Source organism: Hemiscyllium ocellatum, chromosome 45, assembly GCF_020745735.1.
Source record: "Hemiscyllium ocellatum isolate sHemOce1 chromosome 45, sHemOce1.pat.X.cur, whole genome shotgun sequence".
In the NCBI taxonomy this organism is placed as follows: domain Eukaryota; kingdom Metazoa; phylum Chordata; class Chondrichthyes; order Orectolobiformes; family Hemiscylliidae; genus Hemiscyllium; species Hemiscyllium ocellatum.
In genome coordinates this window covers 10,019,194-10,027,589 of record NC_083445.1, presented here as the reverse complement: position 1 = coordinate 10,027,589, position 8,396 = coordinate 10,019,194, and positions in this window count along the sequence as shown.

The window sequence follows — 8,396 nt, the reverse complement described above, 5'->3', positions numbered from 1 at the left end:
CTCTGATTGGACGCCTAGCTGCAAACTCATAGGCCAGTTCAAGGTGCTGGCCCAGACAGGGACCCGAGTATCCCAGAGAGCCCCTTCCCCCTCCCTCCCTGTCCCAGAGAGACCCCTCCCCCTCCCTGTCCCAGAGAGCCCTTCCCCCTCCCTGTCCCAGAGAGCCCCTTCCCCCCCTCCCTGTCCCAGAGAGCCCCTTCCCTCCCCTCCCTGTCCCAGAGAGCCCCTTCCCCCTCCCTGTCCCAGAGAGCCCCTTGCCCCCCGTCCCAGAGAGCCCCTTCCCCCCCTCCCTGTGACAGAGAGCCCCTTCCCCCTCCCTGTCCCAGAGAGCCCCTTCCCCCTCCCTCCCTGTCCCAGAGAGCCCCTTCCCCCTCGCTGTCCCAGAGAGCCCCTTCCCCCCCCTCCCTGTCCCAGAGAGCCCCTTCCCCCCCCTCCCTGTGACAGAGAGCCCCTTCCCCCTCCCTGTCCCAGAGAGCCCCTTCCCCCTCCCTCCCTGTCCCAGAGAGCCCCTTCCCCCTCCCTGTCCCAGAGAGCCCCTTCCCCCCCTCCCTGTGACAGAGAGCCCCTTCCCCTCCCTGTCCCAGAGAGCCCCTTCCCCCTCCCTGTCCCAGAGAGCCCCTTCCCCCTCCCTGTCCCAGAGAGCCCCTTCCCCCCCTCCCTGTCCCAGAGAGCCCCTTCCCCCTCCCTGTCCCAGAGAGCCCCTTCCCCCTCCCTCCCTGTCCCAGAGAGCCCCTTCCCCCTCCCTGCCCCAGAGAGCCCTTCCCCCTCTCTCCCTGTCCCAGAGAGCCCCTTCCCCCTCCCTGTCCCAGAGAGCCCCTTCCCCCTCCCTCCCTGTCCCAGAGAGCCCCTTCCCCCTCCCTGTCCCAGAGAGCCCCTTCCCCCTCTCTCCCTGTCCCAGAGAGCCCTTCCCCCTCCCTCCCTGTCCCAGAGAAACTCACTCCTCTCTCTCTGACCCAGACTGACACACTCCCTCTCTCTCTGTCCCAGTCTCACCTCCTCGCTCTCTCTCTCTCTCTGTGTCCCAGTCTCTCGCTCTTTCTGTCCCAGTCTCACACCCTCTCTCTCTCTGTCCCAGTCTCACTCCCGCTCTATCTCTGTCCCACTATCCCCCTCTCTCTATCTCTCTCTCTGTCCCAGCCTCACTCCCTCTCTCTCTCTGCCCCAGTCCCACACCCTCTCTCTCTCTGTCCCTGTCTCACTCCCTCTCTCTCTCTCTGTGTCCCTGTCTCACTCCCTCTCTATCTCTGTCCCACTATCCCCACCTCTCTCTCTCTCTCTCTCTCTCTCTGTCCCAGCCTCACTCCCTCTCTCTTTCTGTCCCAGTCCCTCACCCTCTCTCTCTCTGTCCCAGCCTCACTCCTTCTCTCTCTCTGTGTCCCAGTCTCACTCCCTCTCTCTCTCTGTCCCACTATCTCCCTCTCTCTCTCTCTCTCTCTCTCTCTGTCCCAGCCTCACTCCCTCTCTCTCTCTGTGTCCCTGTCTCACTCCCTCTCTATCTCTGTCCCACTATCCCCACCTCTCTCTCTCTCTCTCTCTCTCTGTCCCAGCCTCACTCCCTCTTTCTCTCTCTGTCCCAGTCTCACTCCCTCTCTCTCTCTGTGTCCCTGTCTCACTCCCTCTCTCTCTCTCTGTGTCCCTGTCTCACTCCCTCTCTATCTCTGTCCCACTATCCCTCTCTCTCTCTCTGTCCCAGCCTCACTCCCTCTCTCTTTCTGTCCCAGTCCCACACCCTCTCTCTCTGTGTCCCTGTCTCACTCCCTCTCTCTCTGTGTGTCCCTGTCTCACTCCCTCTCTCTCTCTCTCTGTCCCAGCCTCACTCCCTCTCTCTCTGTCCCAGTCTCACTCCCTCTCTCTCTCTGTGTCCCTATGTCACTCCCTCTCTCTCTCTGTGTCCCTGTCTCACTCCCTCTCTCTCTCTCTCTCTCTGTCCCAGCCTCACTCCCTCTCTCTCTGTCCCAGTCTCACTCCCTCTCTCTCTCTGTGTCCCTGTCTCACTCCCTCTCTCTCTCTGTGTCCCTGTCTCACTCCCTCTCTCTCTCTCTCTGTCCCAGCCTCACTCCCTCTCTCTCTGTCCCAGTCTCACTCCCTCTCTCTCTCTGTGTCCCTGTCTCACTCCCTCTCTCTCTCTGTGTCCCTGTCTCACTCCCCCTCTCTCTCTCTCTGTCCCAGCCTCACTCCCTCTCTCTCTGTCCCAGTCTCACTCCCTCTCTCTCTCTGTCCCTGTCTCACTCCCTCTCTATCTCTGTCCCATTATCCCTCTCTCTCTCTTTCTGTCCCAGCCTCACTCTCCCTCTCTCTCTCTGTCCCAGTCTCACTCCCTCTCTCTCTCTCTGTCCCACTATCCCTCCCTCTCTCTCTCTGTCCCTGTCTCACTCCCTCTCTCTCTCTGACCCAGTCTCACTCCCCCCCTCTCTGTCCCTGTCTCACTCCCTCTCTATCTCTATCCCATTATCCCTCTCTCTCTCTCTGTCCCAGCCTCACTCTCCCTCTCTCTCTCTCTCTGTCCCAGTCTCACTCCCTCTCTCTCTCTCTCTCTCTCTGTCTCACTCCCCCTCTCTCTCTGTCCCTGTCTCACTCCCTCTCTATCTCTGTCCCATTATCCCTCTCTCTCTCTGTCCCAGCCTCACTCCCCCTCTCTCTCTCTCTGTCCCTGTCTCACTCCCTCTCTCTCTGTCCCAGCCTCACTCCCTCTCTCTCTCTGTCCCAGCCTCACTCCCCCTCTCTCTCTGTCCCAGTCTCACTCCCTCTCTCTCTCTGTCCCTGTCTCACTCCCTCTCTATCTCTGTCCCATTATCCCTCTCTCTCTCTCTGTCCCAGTCTCACTCCCTCTCTCTCTCTGTCCCAGTCTCACTCCCTCTCTCTCTCTGTCCCTGTCTCACTCCCTCTCTATCTCTGTCCCATTATCCCTCTCTCTCTCTCTCTGTCCCAGTCTCACTCCCTCTCTCTCTCTGTCCCAGTCTCACTCCCTCTCTCTCTCTGTCCCTGTCTCACTCCCTCTCTATCTCTGTCCCATTATCCCTCTCTCTCTCTCTGTCCCAGTCTCACTCCCTCTCTCTCTCTGTCCCAGTCTCACTCCCTCTCTCTCTCTGTCCCTGTCTCACTCCCCCTCTCTCTCTGTCCCAGTCTCACTCCCTCTCTCTCTCTGTCCCTGTCTCACTCCCTCTCTATCTCTGTCCCATTATCCCTCTCTCTCTCTCTGTCCCAGTCTCACTCCCTCTCTCTCTCTGACCCAGCCTCACTCCCTCTCTCTCTCTGTCCCAGCCTCACTCCCGCTCTCTCTCTCTCTGTCCCTGTCTCACTCCCTCTCTCTCCCTGTCCCAGTGGTTTTGATGGTGGATTTGTCAGTGAGTTGTGTCTGGTAGAAGAAGTGAAATAAAATTTAATAAAATTGCCCGTTGAAGTATCCAGTGCTGATATTGAGTCTGCCAGTCCCTGCGTCCCTCACACAACCTGCGACACAACTGTGTGTTGATTTCTTGGTCAATGGAGTTCAAGATGACCACCGCAATAGTGCTGCTGCTCAGCGTCGACTGACATTGGTGAAAAAGTGAAATCCTCACAGACTACAGGCCCGCTCCCTCATTCGAGAGAGAGCGAGAGAGAGAGAGAGAGAGAGAGAGATGACCTGGGGTGGTTTAGCCTGAGGGCCACTGTGCCTTAGGCGAGGGGAGATTGTTCGGAGGACAACCCCTTATGGTAACCACAGCTGGTGCAGAGATCGAACCAAACTGAGGGTGTAAAACAAGCCATCCAGCCAACTGAGCAAGCCAAGCTCACTGAGTGACGCTGATATGATGTACTTAATCTGACAAAAAAGTGACCCAGGGTTAGCAATGGAACCCCCGACATTAGAAGGAAGGGAGGGGGAGGATCACCAGAAACGGGGTGAGTTTTGAACATGCTACTCTCTGTCCCTCTTGCCCCCCACCCTCCCCACCCCCCAGCTTTCATGTTGGGGAGGTTTTAGGGATCTTCCCACAGCCAGGCTCCGGGAGGAATTCTCCATGTCTGCCAGAGTGGGATGGGGGGGGCAACGATTGAGGAGGAATGGTGTGGCCTCTTTGCTTGGGAGGGTGAGGCAGCTGGAGGGTGGGTCTGTCACTGAGGGCCGTTACAACTGAAAACTGTCAACGGTTACTGTTTTGTCATTGCAACAACTTCCTCAACCTGGAAGGGAACCACTCAAACTGAAAGTGTTCGCACAGCAGCTCGGATCCCGGAGGGATTACTGGTGTAGACCTGTGCGAATTGTACAGAATTCATGCGAAGGCTTCAACAGCCAAGGACAGAACCCCAGGACCAAGAGGAGCAGGCCGTTCAGCCCCTTGATGCAAGTCCGCCATTGAATTAGAGCTGAAAATGTGTTGCTGGAAAAGCGCAGCAGGTCAGGCAGCATCCACGGAGCAGGAGATTCGACGTTTCGGGCATAAGCTCTTCTTATGCCCGAAACGTCGATTCTCCTGCTCCTTGGATGCTGCCTGACCTGCTGCGCTTTTCCAGCAACACATTCTCAGCTCTGATCTCCAGCATCTGCAGACCTCACTCTCCCCGCCATTGAATGAGGTCATGGTCAACGCCATTGCTCCTCACCAACGGTGTGTTTTTGGAAAGTGTGCTATTGGACTAGTAATCCAGAAGGATTGGAAAGTTGGCAAACTTGATTCTGGTAACGGTCTGGCATTAAGAGTTGGTGGTCATTAGCAATAAGACTCATCTGGTTTACCGGCACCATCCAATTTATTAATTAATTCAAGTAAATCCACCGTCATTAACTGATCTGGTCTCCACGTGACTCCAGACGCCTCACGACACGGTTGACTCTTGGCTGCCCTGTGAAACGGCCTGACAAGGCCTACGCTCAAGGGCGATTAGGGACGGGTACTGAACGCTGGCTCATCCACAATGCCCACATCCCGTGTATGAGAACCCTCAATCACACAGGTCGCTATGGCAACGAGCGTCTTTACCCACGTGTTGTGCCCTGAAGCTGCTGGGGAATATCGCAACCAAGTTCCAACCATCTTTCCAGCTCTCCAGCCATCGCCCCCGGTTGGAAGGGCTGGCTGGTCGATTCTCAAGCTTCCTCGGTCGTCAGGCGGGACTCAGATCCGAGGCTCCTGACTTAAAGACGGGGATACTACCCACTGCACCGCAGATTACCCAGTGCCCAAGGTCCTTACAATCCAAACAGCCTGACCCAGGGTATTCTGAACAGGGAATGCCTTGATCAACTGGGGACGACTCTAGTGCTACCTACTCAACCAGGAAGAACTGAACAAAGGTTAGAAATCTGAGGCAGGAAGGGAGTCCTCCCTCGGGATTCTGTTAAGGTTAACGTGCAGGACCAGTCATCGGTTAGGAAAGCCAATGCGATCCTGAGACAGAGCTAACATATGAGAGCAGCGACGTACTGCGGAGACTGTGTGAGGCTCTGGTCAGACCGTTTGGAATATTGTGAGCCCCATATCTCAGGAAGGATGTGCTGGCCTTGGAGGGGGTCCAGAGGAGGATGACAGGAATGATCCTGGGGATGAAGGGCTGGTTGTGTGAGAAGTGGTTGAGGACCCTGGGTCTGTCCTCCATGAGGTTAGAAGGCTGACGAGGCGTTCTTATTGCAGAACACCGAGGGGCCTGGGTAGAGTGGCCATGGAGAAGATGTTTCCAACAATAGGAGAGATGCGGACCCAGAGACACACCCTCAGAGCGAAGGGATGACCCTTTAGGACTGAGATGACAACGTTGATGGCAGTGGTGGGTGGGGACAGCAGCATTTGGCTCCTGAGCGCGGTGCTCACGGTTAGTGCAGTGAGTTCGGCCACACCGCCACGGCTCCATCGGTGTCTCCAGTGCAGTGAGGGTTTGTTGTTGGTTTGGATTGTCCTGGGGCCTCCTCCTCGTGTCCTTCTGTGGGAGGTCCAGGCCCCGCCTATCTACATCACTGCTCCACATTGGGTGGCAGCAACAGATGACGAGCCAGGACCCCGATGGATGACCCTGAGCCAGGACCCCGATGGACGACCCTGATCCAGGACCCCGATGGACGAGTCTGAGCCAGGACCCTGATGGATGACCCTGATCCAGGACCCTGATGGACGACCCTGATCCAGGACCCTGATGGACGACCCTAAGCCAGGACCCTGATGGACGGCCCTGATCCAGGACCCTGATGGACGGCCCTGATCCAGGACCCTGATGGACGACCCTAAGCCAGGACCCTGATGGATGACCCTGATCCAGGATCCTGATGGATGACCCTGATCCAGGACCCTGATGGATGACCCTGAGCCAGGATCCTGATGGATGACCCTGATCCAGGACCCTGATGGATGACCCTGATCCAGGACCCTGATGGACGACCCGCGCAGTATGACCATCTCCTACTCCGAGGCGGTGGATATGGACGCGGTGGTGACAGGAACACAGCAGATTGCCAGGACCCCGGGGTTGGTGTCGGGTGAGGGGGGGTGTGGGGGGGGTGTGGAGGAGCAGAGAGTCTGAAGGCAACGGCGAGAGAAAGCTGGACTTTGGAGGCTGTTTTAGCCTCAGTAATATCAATGTAACATATTCAGTATTTTGCTGTTGGTACAATTTACTCAGTAATTTATTCTGTAATTCAAGATGGTACCAGAACGTGGCGGAATTATCCTGCTTCTAGTTACAATCGACAGTTTTACATAAAGATAAGAATTCCCTCGAGCAGAGGCTGGTCAATCTGAGGAACTCAGTGCCACAGGGGGGTAGTTGAGGCCAAGTCACTGAGTGTCTTGAAGACAAAGAGAGATGGGATTAAAATTGTGAGGTGTTTGTTTCTTTCACCAGCACCAGGCTCGATGGGCTGAAGGGCCTTCTCTCTGCACTGTAGCACACTGGCCTTATGATCCCAAGCCAGGAATTCCAGCGGAATGTCAGCTGCCTGTCAGGGTCGGTCAACGCTGCTCGGATGTGTTCCTCGGGGATTTGTCACGTGATCCTTTCCCTCCAACATCATGCTCCCCTCCCTGCAAACTCTCCCGCCATTGGTAGATAGGATTGTGAAGAAGGAGTTTGGTACACCTGCCTTTATTGGTCAATGCATTGAGTGTAGGAGTTGGGAAGTCATGTTACGGCTGTACAGGACATTGATTAGGCCACTATGAAATATTATGTTCCATTCTGGTCTCCTTCCTATTGGAAGGATGTTGTGAAACTTGAAAGGGTTCAGAAAAGATTTACAAGGATGTTGCCAGGGTTGGAGGATTTGAGCTATAGGCTGGGGCTGTTTTCCCTGGAGCGTCGGAGGCTGAGGGATGACCTTATAGAGGTTTATAAAATCATGAGGGGCATGGATAGGGTAAATAGACAAAGTCTTTCCCTTGGGGTCGGGGAGTCCAGAACTAGAGGGCATAGGTTTAGGGTGAGAGGGGGAAGATTTAAAAGAGACCAAAGGGGCAACTTTTTCACCCAGAGGGTGGTATGTGTATGGAACGAGCTGCCAGAGGAAGTGGCTGGTACAATTACAGCATTTAAAAGATGTTTGGATGGGTATATGGATAAGAAAGGGACAGAGGGAAATGGGGCTAATGCTGGCAAATGAGACTAGATTCATTTAGAATATCTGGTCAGCATAGACAAGTTGGACCGAAGGGTCTGTTTCCGTGCTGTCCATCTCTATGACTCTGACTCTGGGATTTAAAGTGAATAATAAGAAGGAAGTTAATGAATGGAGGACTTTAAAGTAAAGTTAATTTATGCACAGTAACTCGTGGGCAAATGCCTTCAAACTGTTAATAAATAGATAGCCATTTGAATGAAGCTGTTGTCCGGATAGAGTAATAGTGGAGATTAATGTTCTGAATTACTGAAGTTAAAAGCTGTGAGTTTGTCTGAGAAAAAAGGGCAGATGCTGTCCTCTACAGGAAAAACAGCAACACTTCAGGTATTTCCCGAACCACCTTGTTCAGAGGTCATATGGCATCCTGTGGAGCAGGTGGGACTTCATAGATTCCCTACAGTGTAGAACCAGGCCCTTTGGCCCAACAAGTCCACCCCGACCCTCCAAATAGTATCCCACCCAAACCCAATCCCTCTTACTTTACATTTACCCTTGACTAATGCACCTAATCAGCACATTCCTGTACACTACGGGGCAATTTAGTACGGCCAATCCACCCTAACTTGCACATCCCTGAACACTATGGGTAATTTAGCATGGCCAATCCACCCTAACCTACACATCCCTGAACACTATGGACAATTTAGCATGGTCAATCCACCCTAACCTGCACATCCCTGAACACTATGGGCAATTTAGCATGGCCAATCCACTCTAACCTGCAAATCCCTGAACACTATGGGCAATTTAGCATGGCCAATTCACCCTAACCTACACATCCCTGAACACTATGGGGTAATTTAGC